This window comes from Psittacula echo (assembly GCF_963264785.1).
Source record: "Psittacula echo genome assembly, chromosome: 1".
Lineage (NCBI taxonomy): Eukaryota > Metazoa > Chordata > Aves > Psittaciformes > Psittacidae > Psittacula > Psittacula echo.
Genome location: NC_137735.1, coordinates 53,659,203 through 53,677,497, shown reverse-complemented (window position 1 = coordinate 53,677,497; position 18,295 = coordinate 53,659,203). Strand labels below are relative to the sequence as shown.

General features: G+C 39.5%; 1 protein-coding gene across 3 annotated transcripts in view; it reads left to right on the top strand.

Annotated features, from left to right (window-relative positions):
- The window catches only part of TSPAN5 (tetraspanin 5), a 96,694-nt gene that overhangs the window by 8,454 nt on the left and 69,945 nt on the right, over window positions 1-18,295 (top strand). The gene's annotated exons all lie outside the window — the stretch shown is intronic.

Here is an 18,295-nt window from a genome sequence, read left to right as displayed (position 1 = left end):
AACCGGAGGGACCGTGTAAAAGCGGAGCCCCGGGGTTGTGCGTGACAGTTGGGTCCGTGGCAGGCGGTTACGGGTTTGAATGGGGCTTTCGGGGGTGCCGTCTTAACCCTCCCTTTCTCCCCTCCTGTAGTCACCTCCTGCCCGCCTGGCTCCGGGCAGCCCTTCCCCGGGCAAGTTGGCGTGCTGCGTTCCTGCACCCTGGGAGACTGCGGGCTCCTCTTCCTTTCCGGCCCTCCTAATTGCTTTTGTTGTAGGTGCGAACAGGGTTTCTTGCCTCTTTTTTTTTTTTCCTCCCCTCTTTTCCTCCTCCCTTTCCCCTCGTCTGCTTTGTGGTGGGGGAGGGAGCAGCTAGACACTCGGGCCTGGAGAGCGAATTGATCTGTATGTTTTCCTGCCGATATCTCTGTTAAATGCAAATAATAGTAAAATCACAGCTCAAGTTCTCTAAACAGCGCAGTTTAAGGCAATGATTACACAATGGCGAGGTTGTGTACAGCACGGATTTATTATGATTAGCTATGAAGACATAGTAGTAGTAGCAATAATAGGATGGAGGAGGGAGGAAACTGTATTCCCACCCATCCCTGAAGTGTAAACCCATGGGAGGCTTGGTTGGGCATTCGCTGGGATGCCTGGCAGTGCTGCTCGATCTCCTGACTGCACAGTATGTTGTTGCACCATTCTAGCACTGGCTGTAGAGCAGGCAGAACTGCATAGTGAAATGTAACCTGCATATAGTAGCTTTTCTAGCATCTTCTCAATGTGTTGGATTTGAAAGAGAAGCAGCTGTTTTTAGATTTACATGCCAAATTTCATAACCACAGAGGGGAGGGGGTGAGCATTCTCTCATGCATATAAATGATGAGGGTTTATCACTTCATAGAATGCTGCAGTTGGGTAAAGGCTCTTATGTGTGCAACTCCCCTCTTTTCATGAGATATTCCATTCAGCAATGAGAAACAGGCATAAATTGAGGTAGGGTGAATGTATTTTTGAGGGGCTTTGAGGGCAAGTTGAATGCATAGCTCATGGAGTTGCTTCTTTGGACTAGAAACATGAATTGGGGACACCCCACCCCCTTGAAGTTTTCTGAATGATGGTGGGGAAGAATAGAGGAGAGAAACCCCCAAACCAGTACTGAGTTTGTGGTTGTCACCTTGTTGAGAAGAAACGAGGGTGGTTACATGGCTAGCTGGTGTTCTTAGCTAACCTCATATCTGTGTTCCTGGAAAGTAAAGATGCTTGAAGATATTTTGGAAGAGCAGGAGTTCTTCCAAAAAGGTATTCTGAAGTACCTTTCCTTAGTTGAGCAAGTAAGCTGATGGGAGTGAAGGTGACTGTAGTTTCATGTCAGTGTTTACTTGGCCCAAGACTGACCTGTGGAGATCAGTGGTTGCAGGCTTTGTAGTATTCTGACCCTACAGTGCCTCTTTTTATTGTACTATTCACTCAGTTTTTAGTGGTTGAGTTTGCCATGGTTCTTTTCACGTGTCTGATTTTTCATTTTGATTTCCCTGGGTGTATGTTGTTGTGAACACAGATGTTTTTCAGCAGAGAGCAAAGTAGTGTGAGGAACACTTATGTGCCATGTCCTTGGAAGAGAAAGAGTATGGTAAAATGTACATGAATGTGTGATCTTGCTCCTTCAGGCACCATCAGTTTATAAGAAGCTATATATCGTGTAATTTCTTTCATCTTATTCTCTAAAGCTTAGTGTGGGGATGGTGCAGGTGGGGAAGCTGTATGTTTTTAGATATTTTGTGGCTAGTTGTTTTCCTGTGCTGTTGAGGCTGGTTCAGCATAGTTTTTGCATGGCTGCAGATGTTTCTCTGTTGTAACTGAATGGGTTAAAGGATATTTCACAAGGCCACATGGCTTTATACTGCTGGAACACTAATCTGAAGACCTGACTATACCGCCCACTCTGCCATTTGCTTGATGTGTGGCCCTTGCTTACAGATTTCCCCTTTTGCAAAATGATAATTGTCTCATTTGTGTCCTTGGCTAAACTTCTTGAAATCCACAGAGACAAAGCACTTCATAGGAGGTTTAGTCATTTCTTCAGAATACTGTAATCTCTTCATGAGGGAGCCTGCAGTTATTACTATGTCTCTCATGATATAAAGTGAAAACATAGGCAGTTACTCTTGTAGAACGCATTTTAATGTTGTTTTTACTGAATTAATCGCAAACCCTTCAATATTCTATCATGAAACTGGGCCAGAAAAGCAAATTACAAGTTTGGTTGACTGGTCACAAAAAAGTTATAATCAAAAATAGCCACTGATGTAGTAATTGTAAATACATTGAAATGATGAAGAGAGCATTGTATTAACCCCATGATGCCCTCCGGGGATCTTGCTAACATGGAGATACGTAGAACACCTTTGTTAAAACTTCTGCCTGAGCATTACTATGTAGTGGGTTTAACACAACTTTTTAAGACTTTAATGTAAACAAATAGGAAAATACTCTCTAGTCTGCTTCATACACCATTGGACTATAAATAAAGAGAACCAGTTGGAAGAGTAATGGTTTTGACAAGGAAATTGTCAGTGCCTTGAACAGAGGAGTATTATAGACTAGCTGAAATTATGTTGGGAATGATTGTACATACTGCTTAAACTGAGGATGCTACAAGAAATCAGAGGCTTTATATGCCACAGAGTATGGGCAAAGTAAGTGATCAAATTTATTTATTTTTTTGGTCAATTCTTTGGTTTTGTGCTGGTCTCTTATTTCTCTTTTTTAAAAACCACAACTGAATTATGAGGATAATGAATATAGGAAAGTTGCACTCAAATGCTGTGTGGGTAGTTGTAACTAAAAGTGACTAGTGGCCCCTTTAGGAGGTAGTTCTCAGTCTTGCACCACCTGAGGTATGTATCTGTGTTTCATATTGTTGTTGAAGACAGTATTATCCACTGAGTCTATGCTTAATTTATGTTTTAGGTGTACTTACAATTTTTTTTTTTGGAATTTCAGTATTAAAGTTGGTAAATATGCTGGAAGTGTTTGTTCAGAAAAAATATTTTGAGACTACTGTGTTCTTAGGGAAAATGAAAGGTCATTTGGCAGTTGACAAAGTAAGGTTTAGGAACTGAGAAAGTTAGAAGGCAATATTATGTTTCCCTTTCCATTGCTCAGCTGCTGTTCTTCTGCTGGTTGTTGATTAGAGCACACATGTGTGCTTTAACTTGAGTAGCATAATGGCTGTGAAAAATCACCATATAATGTTTGCTGCCTTTCTAGGCTGGTGGAATAGACAGTGCTTTTTTTTTTTTCGTTTTAATGAGCCTTTATGTCTTTGTCTAGGTAAACCATAATGTAATTTGATTTAGATAACAGGCTGCAGCCCTAATATAAAGTAACAGAAAAACATTTTTCTGTTGTTAAAGAAAGCAAACAAATAACGCCTTCTCTTCCCCTTCTCCCTTAGACTTCTATGTAGAATGGTGTCAAAGTTACAATGCAGGAAAGTAAAAGTAGGCTGCCCTACTTCCCAAAAGGCAAGAACTGTTTCCCCTTCTTACCCCTTCTACTTTTGCAAGACAGTTTAAAGCCAACTTTTGGTTCCAAGAACCGTTTTAAATTGCTGTCTGTGTTTTATCACACTTGATGGAAACTGTGGATATATGCTGTTGTTTAACTCTCAGTTTCAATCCACATTTGGTTGCGCTGACCCTAGCCTGGTTGGGCAGATGTATAAAAAGCACTGACACCTCAGAAACCTTTGCTTTATCTGATGATTCAGTTGTGAGAGATGCTGGAGTTACGATCCATCAGCATATTACATGTCATAATTTGTGTTTTAATTTGCTGGCATCTGCTAATTTTGATGGCAACCATATGGGAGTCTGCATTGTCTTCTGAGTTACAGGAAGATAGCAGAAAGAAAACTGAATAAGGTTACAGAAATGTGCTATGGGAAAAGTGTTGGAAAAGTGCACTGACCTTTAAGGAACATCAAATAGATTGTTTATGAAATTTTGTACATTGTTGATACTATGTTTTCAAAGGGGCGGAAGATCATTTTCCGATGTCAGCTGGTTTTCAGATATCCACAAGGGAGTTTTGGCTATGTAATTCTCCCTTGCCACAGTGGTAACAAAAAAAAAAAAGACTCATTGTGGAGCTTGTTCCCTGCAATTTTCAAATGTGTTCTGTGGCATTTGATCTCTAAAAAAACTGCCTTGGGAAGATGCCTGTGCACTGAAAGTGGAAGCATTCTGTTCCCTCCCCTTTTACAATCAAGTGATGTTTATTTACTTTTTAAAAACTTCTTACAGCAGAGATAACTTAGCGTTTCACAAGTGGTCTTGCCAGAAACAGAACAATGCTTCTCTGGGGAAAATGCACAACTGTTTCGTAACAGTGAAAGGCAGTGATGTACATGCTGATGAAACAGATATAGCATTATGAGCTTGAGATTCCTGGATTTCTCAGTGTCTCTTTCAGCAGATGTAGCCCCACTTTTTTAAATGCATATAAAAATAGACTAACTTTGCTGTCTCCAGGGGAATTAATTCAGATTTGTAGGGGTCATTCTTGGAAGAAACATTTTCTTTGCCCTGCCTTCCTTCTTAACTTTGTGACAGGCTGTATTATTGGTTACACAAAAAGAAATAGGTGAGGGACATGGGTGAAGCTGTTTCCTTTCTCCTGAGTATTTGTTTTGCCAGAACTGGGTGTTTGTAAATATTATTGTTTGAAGCTATTTTTAAAAGTTTATGAAACTTTTATGAAACAGTTTATAAAAGATTGAAGAAATGTAAGGGCACAAGAAATGGAAAAAAATAATTGTGACTATCTGTGCGATGATTTCTGTTTGATATCAGCATACTTCAAATGAATGTTATTGGAACTATTAAATGCAGCTTACATATTTTTTTTTCTGTGTTAAAGATGAATTTGGTACAAGTATTTACCAGTCTCCTATCTTGACTAAATTAGTCACAGTGAGTTTTGCTTGGTGGCACGTGTCTCATGAATCCTTAGTGTCCCAATCAGATACATGTGAATGGCACCTAGAGTTTAGGCAACCTCAGCAGAATACTTCTGCAAGTGGCACATTTTATGAACATTTGTATGTGCAAAAGCAAGTTATTGTTGATCCTGGTCCATTCCCCTTGTTTCATGTTGATACTACTTTCTTAATAAAGGCACCAGATCCATGTCCTGTAACATTGATTTTGAAGGTGGACATGCTACCTTAATTCAGTAAGGCACTCTCTTCCTGATAAAACTCTTTGGCTTTTTTACAATATGTGTACATATTCAGCTACAGTATAAGATATAATAGTCACACAGGGAAAGCAACCGTGAACTATGATGGGGAAGAAGGGCTTTTTATTTTCCAAATGGGAACCCAAAACCATGTTTTTGAAGAGAAAAAAAAACCCAAACCCCTTCTATCAGGCATTGCAATAGATGTAGGGTAATTTCAGATGGAAAATATAGGAGAGGAGTGGGTGGGGGAATAGAAAACGTAAGGAACTTGTGTCTCAGTGGACAGGAGTTTGGAAGTATGCTTGGAAGCATGTATGCAATCTGTTCTTAAAGAACACTCTCCTAAGGCCTAGTTCCATATATTACAATAATCCTGAAGTACTTCTTAGCAAAATTTATTCCTTAAACTCTATAAGATGCAATAATTAATGATTAGCAGAGGATAAGAAACTTGAGCTTATGGTTAGTAAAACAACACTTGCCTTTCTTTTGGGCTCCATTCCTACAAATAGAATTCTTCTTGAAAATGCATTATAAACTCTTTGGCACTAGGGCTACTACAAGTTATAAATTTGGAGCAAGAAGCTGATGTGTTGTTAAATGCTCAGTCTAGGTACTTCAACAGTTCATACTCCATTAACCAAGGGCAGTAATCTGTGAAGATTTCCTATAAGCATTTAGCATATAATGGTTTGTTTCCAGTTGCAGCTGGAGGTGAGAGAGAATATTTTTGATCCAAAGAAATCTTCTGACCTAATTCTAGTCTTCAACTATAGTGCTGTAGGATAGAATCAGTCTTCGTACTTTGCTTTGCCCAAAATATGCAGCGCATTTTCCAAATGCATGGCTAGTAGCCTGTCAACAGGACTGTAATTGGTTTATTGATATAGGCAGGAGCAAGAAGCTGAACAGCTCATAAAGTAACCCAGCTCTGTTAGAAATGACCCAGAAGTCATAGTCAGCATTAACTATTAAAGTGCCTTGCAGTATGGTAATTTTTTTAACTTCCAAATATCTGACTTTTTTTTAGCTAGCATTTCATAGTGACTTTGTACTCTTGTACCAGTTTCCATCTTTTTTCCTCATTAAAAATTAGCAGATACTGTTGCAATGCAGTAAAGAAAGAAATCAGAAAAGCTTATCCGTTTTTGCCATGTGCTGAATTGCATTCTGCCACAGTTTTAGAGTGCAAAATCCAGGAAAACATAAATTCTTCTGTACTGATTTGAGGCCTGATTTGTTTCTTTTCCATTGTACTATTGTGTGAGCTTGGATAGCATCCCAATTTTTGTGACTGTGCTGCTGCTTCTGCCAAAAAATATCCTCTCTCGTGGACCACTGGGAATATAGATTTCCACTGATTTCAGCAGGATATGTACAGGTATAAGTGTTGGTGTGGGTGGATGTCACTGATGGCACAGGATGCTGTATAGCTGTTTCTGTAATGTACACAGAGATCTAGAGCAGTCCAGCCTTCTCTTACGCTGGCATTTAAAAATGTCACTAACACACTGGGGCTTGCAGTCAGGGGTGCTTGATTTGGTATCAAACTCTGACTCAGTGTGATCTCGCATAACCTCCAGATGGCCTGACTCGTGGAGGTGCTAAAAACAGAGCCTACTTTTTTAGCTGTATAATACAAATGAGGTAAATGTCAGTGGAGCGGTATTTATTTTAATACACATCAAACTCTGTATCAGATTCTTCAGCTAATGTTTCAACTTCCCAGTCTCTTTCCTCTGGACAGCATTTAGAATAAGTATTTCAGCACACACAGAGGATCTTATGAATAAACTGTCAGTTTCCCACAGAACTGGGGAAAAATCAATATGTGTCTTCCAGGCCTTGAAAATCCCCCTGCTCCTAGTGAAGGCTCCATTACATCAAATAATATTGAAAATCATTTCAAGCGAAGTTTCTGATGTGTGGTGATGGAACACACATATGTGTGTGTATATGTAAATATACTTTTTTTTGCAATGAGGCAAATACATATTATGAAAACAGTTTGTATACCTATTCTCTGTTTGTTGCCATCTGGTTTTCTCAACAGCAAAACTTCTTACAGAAAAATCAAAGAATTGTAGGAACTTCTGCCTAAATATGTTGTCTTTCTCATCAATAGGCAAGTAAAATTATTTCTAAAAGTATTTGGTGGTACTTCATGGTATTGTATTCAAAGAAAGAGTTAAAAGGAGACTAGATGCCTTTAGATATATGAAACATTTTGGGTGCCTGGAGGCTTCTGTTTTGTTTTCCTGAATATAGTGTTAATGAGCTAAAACCTGAGGATGTCTACTGTCATAGCTGCAGTAAGTTCCTATTATAGGATAGTGAGTATGATATAAATGAGACTGCAAGAATGCTTGCAGTAGTTCAGCCTATTGGGTGTTTCCTAGCATTCGTATCCTACATTTAATGAGAGTCCAGCTTAATTTACTTTGATTTAGGGGCAAATCTTCTGTGATGTGGAACATTATATCAGGACTTCCTCTGTGTCAAGAGGGCAGACTCTAATCTGAGCTCTGGTGCCTCAAGCAAAGATGCAGCAGCCCTGTGAATGGGGTGTCACCCCTAGCAGATCCACCTGGTATCTGTCATTGTCAGAGCCTGTATCACAGGTTCTCCCTGTTGGACGCCTTTCCTTTATGTATCCATGTGCAGGACATAACTTACCTTTGTAAGGCTGGGTTCTCTGTTCTTCCCTGTCACTACATTGCATCTCTTCTGGTGCATTCTCTTTTCCAACCAGCAGTGATTAAAAATACGTTGAAGGGGGTTCCCCTCTAGGTGCTATAAATGGTTTATATAAAAGCAGAGACACTGAAGAAAAAAGTTCAATGATAATGTATGGCAAAGATTTTGCTGCTTCACACCATGCTTCAATTAACCATGTCACCTTGTGGAGGAACTTGAGAGTTTGTCTTTGCAATGCCATGTGGTTAGAGCATTTCAGGCTGGACAACAGAATTTGGGAAAGGTAACAATTTAAAACACTGGGTCCTACCAGCTAATGAAGAAGAGGGCTGGCAAATACCTTGGGTCACTCTTGACTGGGAGTATACTGGGGTGTTCTACTATGCTCAAAGCAAGAGTTTCAGGTATTCTAATTTTTGCCACTGAAATATAAAACCAGAAGGGTTGCCTTTTCCATGTGGGTAAAAGATAGAATTTCGTAGAAGTTGCCGGTTTATGTGGGCATATGTTTAAAGGAATAAGTGTGATTTCAGTCAGTGCAACAATAATTAAATATGTAATTAAAAAAGAAGAAAAACTTTTAAAATTAGAAGCCTTGTTTTCCAAAGAGTTATATAATTTCTAGATAAAAATTCAGCCATTTGACATGAAGACTATTAAAAAATTATATAGAATATGCATGATTTCAGTTAAAAAATAACTAAGTTTTTAATCAATGTTGCTTGATTTCACAGACATCTTTTGTTTCTCTTTCAGAGGGCATCCAGGGGATGTGAAGTCTTGCTGCTTTCCTAATAGTCTATTTTATTTTATTTTTATCCCCTTCTCTGGATGACTGGAAGGGCCTGTTTCTGTAGCAGGGCCACTTCCTGCCTTGGTTGTGGCAGTGGTTTCATGACTGGTTTTGGTGTGCTGCCTTGCAAATTCTGGTATCAAAATGAGAGCAGGGAGCTGCAAATGGCTGAGGCTGGCACTAGGCTGCAGAACCAAATGTATTAGTACAACTTCAGTGGACCGATAATAGTCAGTTACCCAGTCTGACTGAGAACTCACTCATCTGGGTCAATTTCTATTGCCTTGCTATTTGGCTGCAAGAATGAAGTGTGGGAAGATGGTAGGACTGTCTCCTCCTTTCCGTGTATAGATCAACTTAAAATGATCGTGCCAGCATGGCCTGTTTCAACTCCAGGCAAAGTGGTTTTGGGCTGTGGAGTACACAGAGACATCTGACATGACGCTGTGGTAATGATTAGTTCAGTCCAGTAAGGACTATTATGTAGACCTATGTGCTACTTGGGATGCTCCTCCAGTGCACTTTTATCTTCTCTATTTTAGTGAGATTTATGGTTGCTACATGTTTTCTCCTGATTACTCAGTGATGTTGAAGAAGGAAAGAGCAGTGATAGTCTACCAAGTTTATTGTGATGTGAACTTAATTTGAATTTAAGTGGACATCTGTATTATTTACCTCTGGTCACTCACCAGTAGTGCTTCCACTTCAGCTGCGCAGGGCTGAGTGTGGTTTAAAAACATTGGTTTCTTTTACATGTAAACAGTTTCCTTCCTCTTACAAGTTGTCCTGTTATTTTGAAGCTGGGCAGAACTGCTGCCTGGGTAGTCTAAAGGTTTGTGGTGGCATTTGAATCAATGCTTATTCTGTGGAATCTTCCATGCAAGTAGCTAGTGTGTTTGACTCAAGAACACAAGCCAATTACATTTCTACATGGTCTACATCCTTGCTGGCCTTTGCTCTCCTTAATTTTTCCTAAGCCACTCTCATACCTGTGGGAAAGGAAGTAGTTCCTGAGCAGGCACAGTTAATAGCTTTGTATATTAAAGAAAACCACTACTAATCCTGATGAGACTTACAGTGAAGGGTTCTTGCCACTGAGGCAGGTGAATGAGTTGTGGCTGCTGTATGGCTGTTTTTGTCTTCTGTTTGAGGTACTCTTCTGTGACTGTATTGGCTGTTCTGCAGAAGTGATAACTTCTGACAGAGGCAAAATGGCATCTGTGGGTAACAGTAGGTTTTGCCTTCAACTTTCTTCATCACAGAACTTTGTATATGTGTGATTTCTGGTGAACTCATTATCACCTAATATTTTGTATATTATTTTAGATGTCATGCCTAATAAATGACAGCAATGATATATTCAGCTCCTTGTGGTTTTCTTCTCAATAGCAGTTGATTACTGCCTGGATAAATTACCATGCCCCTTGTAAATACCTGATTCTTGTTGGCTTTGCTCTCCTTTCTGTTTGTGCTCTGTTCCAGCTTGCAGAGGCTGTTCTCTCTATTCTATTCTCCAAGGAGCCCTTTTGTATCTCACTATGTGTCTGTGCCTGGTCTCACTCCTGTCACCTGAAATTGAAACTCAGCTGGGTTCTGTGTTTTTAGCCCACATGCCACCAGTCCACAGGAAAGTGAGAGGAAGTAAAAACAAACAAAAAACCCAAATCACCACCACCAACAAACCAGAGAAGAAAAAAAAAGCTAAACCCAAAAGCCAACAAACCCAATCAAACAAAAATCCCCAGCACTGGCTTTTTATATACCATTTTATAAGGGACTTGTTACTACTTGACTTTTTTTTTCAGTGTAACATGCAAGCATTTCTTCTTAAAACAGCAAGCTTTAGTGTTGATGCAAGACCTCCCAAATAACACCTGCAGAGATAATCCTTCTTTAGTTGATGTGTCAAACTATAAGCTGATGAATATCAAAACTACACACAACTCTGGCTCTGGTGTAAGGAATTTCACATTTGAGCTTCATTAACAATTGCTGCAGGACTGAGGCATGTACAATCAGGTGAGGTGGAATGGATGGAGCTATGGTGGAGGACTGCATGGTCAGCAAAGATTTGAAGGATGTGGTGTCACTTGTTTGAACCACATGAAAGGCTTGTTGCTCTTGAAGCATAGGGTCTCAGTGATGTTACTTGAGACTGGAGTATAGGACTTAAACATTAAGAAGCTTGTGGTGGTTTAGAAGCATACTATGAAGTCCCAAGTATTTTGAAAGTTAGTAGGACTCCTTTTTTTGTATTTTTGGAGAACTGTCAGAACTTCAGTAAGTACAACCTGTTTGTTTAAATCTCTTTAGTGCTCTATGGTCAGATTTTTTCATTTACTCTAACTGGCTATCCTGTTCCAGCCTACTACTGTAACATGTCTTAAAAATTGCTTCAGGCAATACTTACAGAGACAGGCAGAACAATTTTGGTGTAGCTGTGTTGTCAAAATTGTTTATGTGAGCAGGAATAGACTCCTAGCTTGGAGTTTGGAGGACTGTAAGTTGGAAGGATGGACTTTTCACTATGAGGTGAGATTGGACTTCTGCATAAATGGTGGTGAGAAAAGAAACCTGTAAGTTTTTCACAGAAAGAGCAGGAATGGAATTTGCCACTTGTTCATAAAGCAGAACATATTTAACTTTGAGAATGTAATCTTCTAAAAGTGAGTAGGCAGTCATATTTTGTCTGAATAAACCCTGCCTTGTCTTCTATTCCATCTCCATGTTGCCTTCTGGATAGATACTTTTCTGCAGTTGTTATCAAAGCACCACTTTGGAAGCTCTCTTGTCATTGTTTCACTCTGTTTTGTTAATTGAACTTTAGTTTAAAAACTCTCTAGCCTGAAAAAAACAAACAGAAAAAGGCAAACCAAAATAAACATGTACATAAAGATGTTTCAGAATTCACAGAAGACAAACTGTGGATCAATTATTAAGTGCCTTCCCTCTCCCTTATCCACTTCCTGATGTAGTATTAATTTTGAATGAGCTCCCTGCATATAGAGCACAAAGGCTTTCAGCACTGTAAATGCTGGGGCCGTTGTTACATGCCTCTGCATAAGAGCAGCTTCTGTTGACTTCAGTGGGAATCACTTGGTGGCAGTTGCATAATTGGTTTGCAAGCAGTGTCTTAGTAAAAAAAGGGGGTGGTGATAGCGGTCTGTGGTGGGAAAGCCCAAAGAGATCTCCTATACAGAAAGCTGAAAAGACTTTCAAAAGAGCTAGAGCAATTACTTCATTTGCCTGAGTAGCTAAGAGCTGACAAAAAGGGTGATACGCTTGTCTAACCAAAAAACTGGCAGAGAACAGTGGAGCCTATCAGGTAGTGTTTCTGCTATTTTGTGTGTCAGAGTAGAGCATCCTGTCTGACCATTTTGATCCTTTAAAGGAAAAATTCCTCTCAATAATAGGAGCTACTTGTAGTATTCAGAGAACTTAGCTGTTGAAGACATGGAGTTCACCCACAGCAGACAGTTGTGACTGCATTCTCTCTAGAGTAGTGATGTGCTTATATGAAATAGTTTTACATGTGCTGAAATATCACTTAACAGTGGTTTCTGCAGGCTATATGCCTTGTCACCAGTCTGGGCAGCAAGCTGGTCACCACTGTCATTTTTTATAACTAGTGATGCATAATACTGTTTTGAGTACCAAGTCCTGCTTTTGCCAGGCATGTACATATAATAGCAGCAACTTAATGATAAATCTGTGTCTCATGGAGCTACTAATGCTCATCTGTTAAGTACCACTACTTATGTGGTCTACCATTAGCCACATAAGAAATCACCACATTTTATTAATGGCTTCTGAACTTTACTACATCTTAGGCTAAAGATAATGGCTTCTGCATGAAATATGTTCCATTATTGCTAATGGTGTCTTAATCGAGTAAGGTAGTGTGACAGATAAAAGAATTTCTGTAAACAAAGAATAAAAGAAGCTATGTATATAAATCAAGCCTGAAAATTAGCTTATAGCTGAGTGGAAACTGAACATCTTGGACTAGTTTTGCTTATGCTTTGGTGATTGATAGAAGGTAAAAGCAGTCTGTCTAAATGCAGAACTTGATGAATATTGCATTTATTTTCTACCGTTATTTGTTTCAGCAGTTTGTGGTAATGCAGCATAAGTAGATAGTTATAGTCTGTGGTAATGCCAATGGTTTCAATACTATTAAAAGTAAACAGCAAAATGTGCTGTTCATTTTGCCTTTAAGTAAGGCTTTAAAGAAATGTAAATCTGATTCTTACTGATGGCTTTTTTTTTTTTTTAAAAAAAAGGGGAGGATTAACATTCCCAGCTCTTAGACTCATCACACCACCAAGGGAGATGAAGGACTTCTTTGAGCTATTGTGCTGAATCTTAATCTGCTGGGTTGTCATGCACCTTCTAATGAAACATTAACCTAACCTACAGAGCCAAAAATTGCTCCAAGGTTTTGGAGATGTGTAGGGCCTTGCCTTTTCAGTAGGAAGCCCCCTAAGGGAAAGAATCCTGCTCCTTTTTCCTCTAGTGTGTGTAGAAACAGAGTTATCAAAGCACTTACCATGCTATTAAACAAGTTGAAGATAAGTTTTAATGGTAAGGAACTGAAAAAATGTTTCTTAGAAGATTGCTGTAGTCTCGATTTCTGTTATCTTTGTGTCAGTTGACAACTTTAAAAAATACATTAATGGGCTATGTTTTGTAGGGTGTGAAGAATGTGATAAAAAGGCATCTTTTTGAATGTATTTAGTTTCTGGCTAAGGTCCCATGCAGTTCAAAGGTGGTCTGGAGTTTTGATGGGTTTGTCTAAGAGGGCATTTCAGGGTGGTATCTGCCAGCAAAACTAGCCTAAAACTGTGCGCCACTGTGCAACATAAGATAATGTCTTCATGAGCCAACTTAGGAGTTGGTGAAGAGTGATGTGGGAGGAAAGCAACTCCATTCAGGTGATGATGTGACGAAGGGAACTTTGTAGGCCATTTTGCTACTGAAATACCTAACTTTTTTAACTGCCTTGAGTTAAAGCTGTGTGGTTTCATTGAGTGCTATCCATGTCAAACACCAGCCCTGCAATTAATATTTGGCATAATTAGCCATTTCTACGCACAGATCAAATCTGAAAAACCCCACTGTAGACTGAACAATGTCCCTTTGGAAATATTTAATCTTAATTAGCTTTAAAGTTTGTGGATGTGTTATCATTTCCTTATTGTTTTCAAGGTGTAATACCTTTGATGAATCTCCCACCAAGTTAAGAAAGCATGAATAGTGAAAGGTGTGTTGAAATCCTCAGAGCTACAATTATTACAGAAGTTATGGAAATGAAACCATTAGTACAGATAAAGGTGTCTAGTATGACCCAGTATGAGTTTGCCTGGAATGGTATTCCTCCTGCACTTACTGAAGGGTGGTAGAGGAATGCTCTTTTTCTTTTTCTCCCCTGAGCTTTGGAGTGAATGTGTGTCTAATGAAAACTCTGATTTAACTTGAGATAATGCCAGCAGTATGGACTTCATGGCCTCTGTAAACTGTTATGAAATTTCAAAATGAGTTCTCTGTGTTCAGAATGAGCGTAAGGTGAGCTTATGAAATTATTGTTTGTGAAATGTTCATAACAGACTATACTCATCGATAAGGAAACAGGGAGCAAAAGGAGTAATACTCCGAGTTTCGAAGTGAGTACTGGAAGTACTTTTGTGAGCTGTATTAAAGGTGCCTCTGAAATTTTCAAGGAATTATTTTACTTTAATAGAATATAGAAGAATTAAAACATTCATTTAAGTTCAGATATAACTACACTAATAAATTAATGTTTAATAAAGGGCATTTTGTATTTAAAATAAAAGGGAGCATTCTTGGATTTGGATGCAACGCCAGAATGAAATCTTGCAGAGGTTTGGACAGAAAGCTGTTTTGAAGCTTTTATGGGTGATGTGCTTTGAGGTGTTCCAGTCGAGCTCCCCTTCTTCTCTCCTAGATATCTGATGTTATATTTGGGTTGAAGCATTTTCTGATATGGAAGGAGCTAAAATAAGGTGGCATTGTCAAGGCAGTCCTCAAAGAACCTTTTTAGAAATGCGACAAAGGGAACATACCAGTTATCATACTGGACCAGACAAAAGGTCCGTTTAAGGTAAGTATCCTTAAAACAGTGGCCAAAGGTAGGCATCTAGTGGAAAGTGTAAGACCAAGGCTCTGAGCTCTCAGCATTTCAGAGCCAGAATTAGGATCTTTGTACTTGGTATCCCTGTATGGATTTTTCTTTGTGAATTTGTATGTGTGGTCCTTGAATCTCTTAACTTTCTCAAGTACGTGACATCCAGTTGTGAGTTGTACCTTTTCCCTGTTAGTTTTGGCTTACTTTTGGGGAGAGGTAGAGCTCCAACAGGCATGTAATAAAGCATTCTGCAGCTTGGAGTAAATTTTCGTGTTCATCTGCTTAGCTTCTGTGAAACCACACTGAAAATCCTGCATCTGAAGAATGCAATAGAATGTAGAAACACCTTTTATCTGCTTCCCGCTGTAGACTGCCCCTGACTTTTCCACACAATACCATTAAGAAACAAATTTTGGATGCCTTCCTTCTCAGTAGTTCAGATGGCTGAATTACAAATGTTGGAGGCGTGTCAAGTAAGTGTACCAGTGCAAGGCAACTACAGCTGGATGTCACAGATGAAAAAGACTGCTGCTGGGAAGAGGAGCTGTAAGTTTCCAGATGGTGACCTAGTTGGATCTTTACACAGCTCTTCCAATTATAATGAATTAACCATTTTCAGCCCAGGCCGTGTTTAACAGCAATGTATGTATTTGGTAGCTTTTATTTAGGATTGCAGTTTTCTGCAGTTCTGTCCTTTTTCATCCTCTCTTCCCCTTGCCTCACAAAAGCAAGAAACAAGTAAGCCTACACTGCCCAAATTCTTGGCTAATTCTGCCATTGGTTATTTTGGATCTTTATTCAGTAATAAAATAATGTAGGAGGGATGAGAATTCTGTGATGGGCAGGTGGATCTGAAGGGTGTTCTCAGGCAGGGACCAGGCTGATGACTCTGTTGGAACACTTTAGTAGTTAATTTTAACGTAACAGTTCAAATGTAGCACTTAGCCGTTATTTTGGGAGGAAATGTGGTAAGTTCCTTGCTTGTCTGCGCCATAAACAAATCTGGCTTTTGGGGAGCGCTGCCTGCTGCCTAGGCTTTCTCTAAAACTGAGTCCAGTGTTGTGCTAAGAGTATGATTTGAAGATTTGCATAAGATAAACTGGTAGCCAGACAGTATAGTGGGGGTCATCAGTGCTGTATAAGCATGATATCCTCAAGTCCCTAAGGTTGTACTGTAGCCTGAGCAAATTCTTTAATCAAGACAAATTTATATAAGTCCTCTTAGGTTATACCACAGCTTTTGACATCTGATACATAAAATGTGAGACTCTTGTTGTTCACTTGCATAATAGTCATGGGAAGGGAGGAAGAATGTAAGTGGTATGGATGACTACTAGTATTTATTGGCTGACAAAGAGAAGACTAGAGATAGGCAAGATAGCAACATGACTTTATAGTATGATTCTGGCCAAAAATAGTATCAGATCCTTTAAAGCTAGCTGACTATGCAGAGACTGACTTTGGATTTAAGCTAGTTTACGAGGTTTAGGGGAGGGGGAGGAGGGGAAGAATAAGCTTAGAGTTCTAAGACTTTTTGTTTTACTAAGAAATAATAAACGAGTACTTCTGAAGGCTTTTGTAAATTGTTGTTCCCAGGGCCCAGTTCTGTGATCTGATCCCATTGGGAACTGGATTTTCAGGCAAACAACTTCTTAGTCTAAATTTCTGTTGCTATAGGAAATCTTAAAAGCCTGAGAAAACAGTCTGGTAGCCACTCATCCTGAAACCTGGTTTATTTGCTGTGTGGGTATCTATTTTAGAAGTACTTCAATGAGAACTTGGACAATGGAGCTAAACACTTTAAGACTTAGCACTTAAAGGTATGTTTGGGTGTTTTGTTGTTTTTTTTTTTTTTTTGGGGGGGAAGGGGTTGATAGTTTTGATTTTCATAAGGTTTTGAGTGTGGTTTTTTTTTTTTTTTTTTTTTTGTTGGGTTTTTTTTTTTTTTGAAAGGTATTTGTGTTAGATGTGAAGTAATTACATTAATTCCTATTTTCTGAGCAGCAGCAAAGAGTTGTTCCCTCTCTGCTCCCTGTCTCCCCTTGGTGTTTTCTGTATAACTATGTTCCGCATCATTCCCCCGTCTTTGGTATGATAGGTTCTACTGAATGAGAAACAAACCTATCTGCAAACTGGATTTAATGCTTTAGGCTAGGTGTAATCACAAAGGTGTTACTGCTAGAAAATGAAGTTCCTCCTAGCATTAATAAAATCCAGTGAGAGCAGGTGTACGTTAGGATGTTTGGGTGTGTGTGCGTGCATATATATATTTTTTCTCCCTGTCCCTCCCCTTCTGTTTTTTCACTTCTGCATAGCATTACTGCTGAGGCTCATTGAAAAGGACAGCTTTTGCTTTTGTCAGCCAGAATCTGTTTTTGCGGTAAGGGGTCCCTGCTAGGGAAACCTTCTCCTGCTATCTTTCTTCTCTCCACAGGATAGCAGGTGTAAGGACTGCCCTGCTGTCTGCTCTGCTGACAGCCATGCATTCTCTGTTCTTGCTGCAGCAGCTGCTGCTCCTCAGCCTGATTGAGAGAGCATAAATTAAAATACAAAGGCCTCCTGTGGCCACTTTTGGCTGACAGTGCAATGGCAGATCAGAGCTTCCTACATCATCTTCACTTGACTTTCTTCTTTTTCTCAAGAACTTCCCTTGCATTTGTATCAGTCACAGTCTTTTACCACCGGGCTGAATAGGACAGCAGTCCAGTCACTCCAAATGTTTTATGTGCTTGAGTGACTGGAGCAGTTTCTGGAGAAAAGAATTAGCAATATGGGTTTCACCAGAAGCTCAAATCTTTTTCCTTTTTATACTGCCCGGAGAAGAGGGACTATTTTTGTGCTTTTTATGATTGCTGAAGATACAGGGCTAATTCCTGTTCTCACCTCCCCATGAAGGCAGGCAATGTGTTAGGAATGGCAGAACCATTGTGTTGCCATTGTATGTGTGTGTGACTGAGGGCACAGCAGTGAGCAAAGGGTTTTCTTTGATGGGCTTTTATTTTCTTGAAACCTGGTGTCTTACAATGTTCGTATGGGGGAGGGGGGGGGGTGTTAATTCCCAGAGGGCAGAGAGGGAGCTACTTGGTAGTGGGATGGAATGCTAGAAAATTGCCTATGTAGTTTTCCTGACCCAACTGTGTATGTATGTTTTGGGGGGTTTGTTTTGATTTTACCTTGTGTGTCTCTGACATGAGACGTTTTTTGGCTCAATGTACGTATATGTGAGGCTGTTTCCTTGCAGGTGATGTTTCATGGTGGTGATGATTATTATTACTGTTTTTATTAAAGTGTAGCTATGCCCACCTCCTCTGCTTTTTCCTGCTCTAGGCCCCACAGGCTGGTTTGCCTTATGTTGGGCACCAGAATTTGGCTCATGCCATGAGGTGGAAAAAGCCTTGTTAAACTTGCATTTCCTTGTGATGGCTCCTGTC